Source organism: Colobus angolensis, unplaced genomic scaffold (genome assembly GCF_000951035.1).
Source record: "Colobus angolensis palliatus isolate OR3802 unplaced genomic scaffold, Cang.pa_1.0 Scaffold587, whole genome shotgun sequence".
Taxonomy (NCBI): domain Eukaryota; kingdom Metazoa; phylum Chordata; class Mammalia; order Primates; family Cercopithecidae; genus Colobus; species Colobus angolensis.
This window is the reverse complement of record NW_012119454.1, coordinates 127,583-136,678: the sequence shown is the minus strand read 5'-3', so window position 1 is coordinate 136,678 and position 9,096 is coordinate 127,583. Positions and strand designations below refer to the sequence as shown.

Here is a 9,096-nt window from a genome sequence, read left to right as displayed (position 1 = left end):
AGGTTCTCTGCATATTTTCTGCTGTACTCCCAACAAAGCATGCCCCAAAGGACCACCGAACTCAAAAGGAGATGCCCCACTTTGATAAAGATAAAATTGAAGGGGTGGCCTGCCGCTCCACACCTGTGGGTATATCTCGTCAGGTGGGACGAGAGACTGAGAAAAGAAATAAGACACAGAGACAAAGTGTAGAGAAACAACAGCGGGCCCAGGAGACCGGCACTCAGCATACCAAGGACCTGCACCGGCACCAGTCTCTGAGTTCCCTCAGGTTTTATTATTACTATTTTCACTATCTCAGCAAGAGGAATGCGGTAGGAGAGCAGGGTGATAATAGGGAGAAGGTCAGCAAGAAAACATGGGAGCAAAAGAATCTGTGTCATAATTAAGTTCAAGGGGAGGTGCTATGCCTGGATGTGCACGTCAGCCAGATGTATGTTGCTCTCCGCCCAAGCATCTCAGTGGAGCAAAGGATAACAGAGCAGCATTGCTGCCAACGTGTCTCGCCTCCCGCCATAGGGCGGTTTTTCTCCCATCTCAGAATTGAGCACATGTACCATCGGGTTTTATACCCAGACATTCAGTTTCCAGGGGCAGGCAGGAGACAGTGGCCCTCCTCTATCTCAACTGCAAGAGGCTTTCCTCTTTTACTAATCCACCTCAGCACAGACCCTTCACGGGTGTCAGGCTGGGGGACGGTCAGGTCTTTCTCCTCCCACGAGGCTGTATTTCAGACTATCACATGGGCAGAAACCTTGGACAATACCCGGCTTTCCAGGGCAGAGGTCCCTGCGGCTTTCCGCAGCGCGTGGTGCCACCGGTTTATCGAGACTAGAGAATGGCGATGACTTTTCCCAAGCATACTGACTGTAAATATTTTGTTAGCAAGGCACATCCTGCACAGCCCTAGATCCCTTAAACCTTGATTCCATACGACACATGTTTTTGTGAGCTCAAGGTTGGGGCAAAGAGGTTGGGGCAAAGTGGCTGGGGCAAAGTTAGAGATTAACAGCATCTCAGGGCAAAGCAATTGTTCAGGGTACATGTCAAAATGAAATTTCTTATATCTCCCCTTTGTACATAGACACAGTAACAGTCTGATCTCTCTTTCTTTTCCCTACATAAATAAAGATGGGATAGGCTAGAGATGAGATAAAAAGCACACACCAAGGAAGAAGATTTCACCCTTTATCTTGCCATTTATGTCTCCTCTTCTATTCTTTGTGGGCCCAAGCTGGTATAAATTCAGCGTTGGACCTTAGAAGCAGCATTTAGTCATCCTGATTTGTAGGTTTACAATCAACTTGGGTTCCTTCTTTATTGTCCTAATAGGACCCTTTACCTGGTTTTTTGAAGTTGCCGCTCAGAGTTCAGGCACTTTTCTCTCTCTCTCTCTCTCTCTCTTTCTCTCTCTCTCTCTCTCTCTCTCTCTTTCTCTCTCTCTCTCTCTCAGTTTTGTTTAACCTTTTTCTACCTTATTTTATGTCTCTTTGGTACAGAACGGATGGGTCCTGGCTAAACTCCACCCTCAAGCCTGGAACCTCAGACCACAAGTGAAAACGACTGACCTCTTTTTTCTCCCCAAATAGTTGCCATTTTGGCCTGTCCCACCCGCTATCCTGTGCCCATAAAAACCAGACTTCAGCTGGCAGAGCAACACAGGTGTTTGGGGATACAAGCTGCTGAAGGCTGGGATACAAGCGGCTGAGCATCGGAGACTACAGATAGACATGGCTAACTTCAGACAATGCAGCTTCTGAGAGGAGCCCGGCCAGAGACAGCTGGGCTTCAGGGAAAGATCACCATCTTCCCACACCATCCCCTTTCCAATCCCCCATTCCGCTGACAGCCACAGCCATTGCCCAATAAAGTCCTCCACATACACTACCCTTCCATCTGCTCATGTGACCATATTTTTCCTGGATGATGAACAAGAACTCAGGTGTCAAGAAGGGCAAGTGCAGGAGGCTGTCACCCTGACCCTTCACTGGGCTGTTAACACTTAGCTGTCCAGGAATGGCAGGCTGAGTGAAACGAGCCACTCTGGTTCCTGCCCATGAAGGGGGTCAAGGGAACAATCCCATCTCATTTGGAGGCTTGTCCAGGAGACAACAAAGCATGGGTTAAAATGCGGAATTGTTGGATCTGTCTCTTTTCTGAGACCCTGCTACCTCTCTCTTTTCTTCAGGTAAAATGAATGTTGGTTCTCTTTCCCTTCATGAAAGTCTAACTAGTCTGAACCACGGGAGGGATACAGTGATCAAAGGAACCCATTTCCACAGAGCAAGAGGCTCTTTCCCCATGTTCCCCACCCCCCACCACGCACTTTAAGTTGTTTTCTTCTTTTCCAAGTAAGACAGTTCTCTTTCTACGTCAGCACTCTGCTTATGATAGGGAAATGACAGAGGAGCATCTTCTGCGGGCTGTTAGCTGTAAATTTGGCAAGGCCTGTTTGGGACTTAGTCTAAATAAATATCTGCAGCCCCTGAAATAGTTTTTTTTTTTTTTTTGTCTCAAACTCGATTCCAAGCTCCAGGTCGAGGCCCTAGAAAGGAAAACCAGATCTGAGCCAGGCAACAGGCACAGCGTAAATAGGCAGGACCAATTCCTGTCAATTAAACCCCCACTTTACAGAAGGAGGCCATACTCTATGGCATAAATGAGGCCCAGGAAACTCAAAGGTTGTCAACAGTAAGGGAGGTAGAGGCATAGGTGAGTGCAAATAATTCCTATTCTCTAGGCTCTCCCTGCTTCATGGGTGCAAGCCACATTGGCACCCATGGGTGGCACCTGTCAAGGTTGCTGGGACTTGGGGATGAAAAGATAAAAGAGGAAAGTGGGATGCCCACTTCCTCTCTGCCTCATACCCCAAGTTTTCACTGAAAGAAGAAAGGGAATTGAGGGATGCCTAATTCCCTGTCTTTCAGACTGGGCAACCAACACACTTTTCCACCTCCCGTTTATACTCAGAAACAGACCCTGGGACCAGATAGTACTTTAGAGGACATCCTGAGAACGACCACCTTGGTCTTTTAAACACAAGAAAGAGGCAGAAGCTTTATTGCCCACCGTGCACGCCCATAAACCTCAGAATTCCTAAGGTTCACCTGTTAACTCCTACAGATGTGGCAAGAGTACTTATTGTCTCATAAAGTTTAACTGCACCCATACGAGGTTTACTTTCTTTCCCCAGGGGGAGGCAGCTTGGGGTACAATGCTGTTAGCAAGTTTTACTTCTTGTTTCTGAGATGTTTGGCACTAGATTCTTTCTTTGTATAATACACATGTTTGACCCATGCCTACTTAACCTTGTAAAGCTTATTTTTCTTTCACCTAGAAGCCATCAAGACTCCAAATGGGCAGGCAGCCAGAGCCTCAGATGATGACTCACCTTTGCTGGGGACCCATTGGTAGTCCTCTGCGAGGCATCTGACTGCTGTTTTCCCCAAACAGCGCCCTCTTTCAGCAGGAAGTAGCTAAGACTGGTCGTCATCTATTTCCTAAGGGCAGTCAGATGTGCCTCTCCAGAGGGGGGAAATAATACAGAACACCTGGGCTCCTGGCTACACTCCGCCCTCGAGCCTGGAAACTTGATCCTAAGTGAAAACAGCTGAACCCACTTTTCAATTCAAATGATTGCCCTTTTGGCCTACCCTGACCCCTATCCTGTGCCCATGAAAACCAGACTTCTGCTGGCAGAGCGACACAAGCAGCTGATGCAAGCAGTCAGGGATGCAAGCTGCTTAGCGTCAGGTATACAAGTGGCTGAGTGTCGGAGACTACAAATAGAAGCTAACTTCAGATGGTGCAGCTTCAGATGGGAGCCCCGCCAGAGATGACTGGGCTTCAGAGAAAGATCACCTTCTTCCCACACCATCCCCTTTCCAATTCCCATTCTAATTCACATCCATCTGAGAGCCACATCCATCGCCCAGTAAAATCCTCTGCATACACTACCCTTCAGTCCATTCCTGTGAGCACCTGGATGCCAAACAAGAACTCAGGTGTCAAAAAGGGCGGGAGCAGAAGGCTGTGACCCTGACCCTTTGCTGGGCTGTTAACACTTAGTCATCCATGGACTGCAGGCTAAGTGAAATGAGCCACTCCAGTTCCTGCCCATGACGGGGGTTAAAATTAATATATCATCATTGTACATTTTTTTCATGAGAAAGGGCCTCACTCTTTTGCCCAGGCTAAAGTGCAGTGGCACAATCATAGCTCACTGCAGCCTCGACCTTTTAGTCTTAAGCGATCCTCCTGCCTCAGCCTCATGCTAGCTGGGGCTACAGGTGTGCACCACCATGCCTGGCTGTGTACACATTTTGGGGATATATGTAATCTTTTGAAACACGCATACAATGTGTCATGATCCAGTCAGGGAATCTGGGGTATCCATCACCTCAAACATTCATACTTTCTTGGTGTTTGGAGCATTACAATTGTTTTCTAGCTATTTTAAAACATAAAACAAATCATTATTTTGTTTTGTTTTCATTTTAATTTTTGAGACAGGGTCTCACTGTGTCATAGGCTGGACAAATCATTGTTCACTATAATTTCCCGACTGTACCATCAAATACTAGAACTTATCCCTTCTATCCTGTGGTATTTTTGTACCTCTCCACCGACTTCTCTTGATTTAGGGCATGCAATATATGTGCAACATAAGAAACGCATTGCTATTTAAAATTAGATGCAGGCCGGGCGTGGTGGCTCACGCCTGTAATCCCAGCACTTTGGGAGGCCAAGGCGGGTGGATCACGAGGTCAGGAGATCGAGACCATCCTGGCTAACATGGTGAAACCCCGTCTCTACTAAAAATACAAAAAATTAGCCGGGCATGGTGGCGGGCGCCTGTAGTCCCAGCTACTCGGAGGCTGAGGTAGGAGAATGGCATGAACCTGGGAGGCGGAGCTTGCAGTGAGCAGAGATCGCGCCACTGCACTCCAGCCTGGGCGACAGAGCCAGACTCCATCTCAAAAAAATAAATAAATAAAATAAAATAAAATTAGATGCATGCTGACATGCACATCTTCAGAATGGATGAGAGATTAGGAGTCCAAAGAGATTAGAAAAGATTTGATACTTATGACATAAAATAGTAAGAGCAGCATTTTTATTTTAAAAAAAAAATTATTAGAGACCAGGACTCACTATGTTCCAAGATTGATTTTGAACTCCTAGGCTCAAGCAATCTTCTCACATCAGCCTCCCAAAGTTCTAAGATTACAGGCACGAGCCACTGCACCCAGCCAACTTTTTCTTAAGTCAGGTTCTGTTCAAAGTAGATGATGATAGTTGAGATAAAAATAGCTTTTCATAGATTTTCTTAAAAATACATCACCGTATATAAGATATTTTCTCATGTGGACAAACCATCCATTTTACCCACATGGGCATTTCTTTTTCTTCATAATGTCAAAGCTGAAGCAACTACTTTAGAAACACGGATTTCAAGATTGTCTTCTTGTATGCAACCCATATGAAAATTTTAAGTTATGTCTGAATATTTTCAAGTATTACCTGTGCAAGGAATATGGAAAATGATGGCCAGGTAGAGAAGGAATTCTGCCCAAAAGGAGTGGCTCCTTAGGCCACCCTTTACAGTGACACTTTAAACCATAGCCCAGGATAAATACATTCCAGCTAGAGTGGAATATGAAGTGGTTGTTTGGGAAAGATGGATGAAACCACCTTTATGGAATTATAAATGATGAGAGAAATCAAACATGACTGATTCCATCTTGCTTCTAACCTCACAGGCTACATTGTTGTTGTTGTTGTTGTCTTGTTGTATCTGTTTTGCTTATTCTAGCATGGTGCTCAAGATAACAATGAGATCAATTTACTTTGTAGTTAAACTTGGAGTCAAGGGAAAGTGAATATCTGCCTTGTTCAGAGATGAAAGCTGCATGCAGAAGACAAGGTTAGGATTATGGTAGGGATCTGAACTTTGCTAAAGAATATGTATTGTCAGGCTGGGTACAGTGGCTCATACCTGTAATCCCAGCATTCTGGGAGGCTGAAGCAGGAGGACTGCTTGAGGCCAGGAGTTAGTGATTAGAGAGGACAACATAGCAAGACCCCATTTTCACACACAAAAAAAAAACAAAAACAAAAACAAAAAAAAGCTATCCACATGTGGTGGCGTGTGCTTGTGGTCCCAGCTACTCAGGAGGCTGAGGTGGGAGGATCATTTGAGTCAGGAGGTCAAGGCTGCAGTGACAGTGATTGTGCCACTGCACTGCAGTCTGGGTAACAGAGTGAGCCCGTCTCAAAAAAAACAAAAAAAGAATAAATGAGTTTACTTGACGCTAAGAGAGTATTTCTTTTGGAATGCTCGCGTTGTAAATGCAGCTGGCAAGTACTGGTGTAGAACGTTCGTGCTAGAGATTCAGGTGTGGAACTTGATTCTGCTACCAGCTCTGAAGGACATGGGAGTATGAGAAAGAAATTGAAATTGCTTACCCAGCATGACTGTAATTAAGTGTTCTCCAGTCATCTGCAAAGTACGTCCTTAACACCAGTGTTTTCAACCCGAGTGATTCTGCACCCCGGGAGACATTGTGCCATGACTGGAGGTATTTCTGGTTGTCACAACTGGGGAGAAGGTGGTGGTCACTACCTGCTTCTAGGGAGTGGAGCCCCGGGATGTTTTTCAACATTCTACAGGACGGCCCCTACAATAAAGAATCATCCTCCTCAAATGTCAATAGTAGGGTAGTGGCGTAACCATGCCTCATCCCAGAACACAGAAAGTCAGGCTGAAGGTCAGGCAACCTGGGAGTTCCCATTTGGATCCTGGTTTTATCTCCTTGATGTTCAACTTGTGCAAAAAATAACTGTATGAGTGTTGACAGCCTTCTCTCAAGAGCAACATAATCTAGTAGACTTGGCCTAGAGTGGTAGGTGTTCTTAAGCCCATTGAGCCTGTGCTTTGTTCTTTCTGATGTGTTAAACTCGTAAAGAATGTATGCAGCTACAGATTTATAAGAGGGCTTATTTGGCAAGCGGGAGTCTCAAATCAAAACTCTGCAATGTTCAGGCTATAGAGACTATAAATGCATTAGGATGAATATTTTTGTGAGTCAAGACGTAGAAGTGTGCAGACAGCTCTTATTTGAAAAAAAGTCCTTGAAGTGATTCGTTTTACATCTAACGTTGCCTGCAATGTATGCTCTGCCTCAATATGAACAAAGAAATGCGCTCCCTGGCAAATAGATGAGAAAACACACTGGTGCACAGAGCTAAACAGAAGTGATAGTGACAGAGTCACATGGGTAAGCAGCTATATACATATGGTAATAGTTGCGGCTAGGTACACACAGTCAGAGTTGCAACTGTAACCTGAATCGTTCTCTGTCTTCTTTTTATGTTTGAGCCAAATAGCAAAAGGAAAGAAAAAGGCATGACATTTAAGGGCTATGGAGTGATTATACAAGATGAATTTCAAGAGAACCACTTTTCCATTTTGGAAAATGCACTCTGTCTAGATCAAAAGCCAGAAGGGATTCCACCTTCCTGCCATTGAAAAACTCCGTGTTCAGCACCAGATGTCTGGGCTCCTTCCCTGAGAGTGAGGTTCTGCAAACAGAACAGAAGGTCTTTTGTGGACGCCTGAAAGAGCCAGCAGTACATTCCTCGGGGACTTGCCTGGTCTGTTCCTGGGACAACCTAACTTGGTTTCCGCGGAATTCCTGTTTTCGCTTTTCAGAGTGAATCAGCTACGCACATGCGTGGGCCAGCCGTTCCGTGCTGCCGAGACAGCCTGTGCGTGTCGGTTTTGGCAAGCAGAAGACGTTTCTTCCAAGGAACAGCCTCCCTGCTAAATCCAGCCGGTGTTGCCCTGACACAACTGCATTTCAGGTAACTGGCCTTCCTCGGGCTTCTTCTCACAGGCCGGCTTTTGCACGTGCAGAGACGCTCCAGGGCGTATTCTTTTGTGCCAAACTGCGTCTTTTCAAACAAGTCCCTGTCAGTGTTTTAAAAGTAATTTCCTTTCAAAATAATAATGATAACAATCAGTGAAAATATCAAGTACAGATTTTACATGGGAGATTTCTAAACGTAATGCGTAAGAAAAAGCAACAAGGGAAGATATACCAAATGGGAGACATGGCATCCACACTGGATTCTTACCTTAGCGATGCTGAAGGCACGTGCCCTGAACATTGAGGAGATACTGGAGGTGAAAAGCGAAACTGGGTTTGGGAACAGGGCCCAGGCACAACGCTGAACACAGACTCGCAGCCCGGGGCTGGAGATCAGGGCGGGAAAGGAGGGCTGTGATTCCTTCTCCCTGGAAGAGAATCAAAGGCTACATTGTCAGTCTGGCATGGGCGTTTCCTCGTCTTTTTCTTTTGTTTTTATTTGTATTGTATTATATTTTATTGTATTCTATATTTTATTATTTTGTTTTATTTTAAATTGAGACAGGATCTTGCCATGTTGTCCATGCTGGTCTCAAACTCCTGGCCTCGAGTGATCTTCCCATCTCGGCCTCCCAAAGGCCAGAGTGTGCCAGCTGAGATTACAGGCGTGAGTCACCGCGCCCAGCCTCTTGTCTCTTTCTAAAGGTATCTTGTATCTTTAGAATGAAACAATAGAAAATGTTATTCAGTAGTAAAAACTCAATCTGGACCAAAATGTTTAACATTCTAAGGGTTAAAGTGCAGAGTTCTTTGGAAAAGAAAAATCTGCTTTTATTGTGTCGCTAAATATATAAATACATCACTTGAGAGGTAGGCCACAGACTTGATATATAACCGTACGTCATACCGCTGTTCAACCATGATTGAGGGTCCTATGTTTAGACACCAATATAACCAGCCAGAGAAAACAAACACAACCATGTTCCCCAGGCAAGTCAGAAGCAGCCCTTAATATGCTTTTTCCTTGAAAAATCATATACATATGTATGTTATATGTATATATGTACTTGTTTTATATGTATATATGTACTATACATACACATATAAACATTTTTATTAAAAAATATACATATATTGGCCAGGCGCGGTGGCTCAAGCCTGTAATCCCAGCACTTTGGGAGGCCGAGACGGGCGGATCACAAGGTCAGGAGATCGAGACCATCCT

General features: G+C 45.0%; 1 protein-coding gene across 1 annotated transcript in view; it reads left to right on the top strand.

The window, feature by feature from the left end:
- The first annotated feature begins 7,705 nt into the window (after window positions 1-7,705).
- The window catches only part of ARSE (arylsulfatase E (chondrodysplasia punctata 1)), a 32,249-nt gene continuing 30,858 nt past the window's right edge, over window positions 7,706-9,096 (top strand). Inside the window, exon 1 of the mRNA XM_011962244.1 lies at window positions 7,706-7,866. The gene's annotated coding sequence lies outside the window, so the exon portion shown is untranslated. The remainder of the gene's footprint in view (window positions 7,867-9,096) is intronic.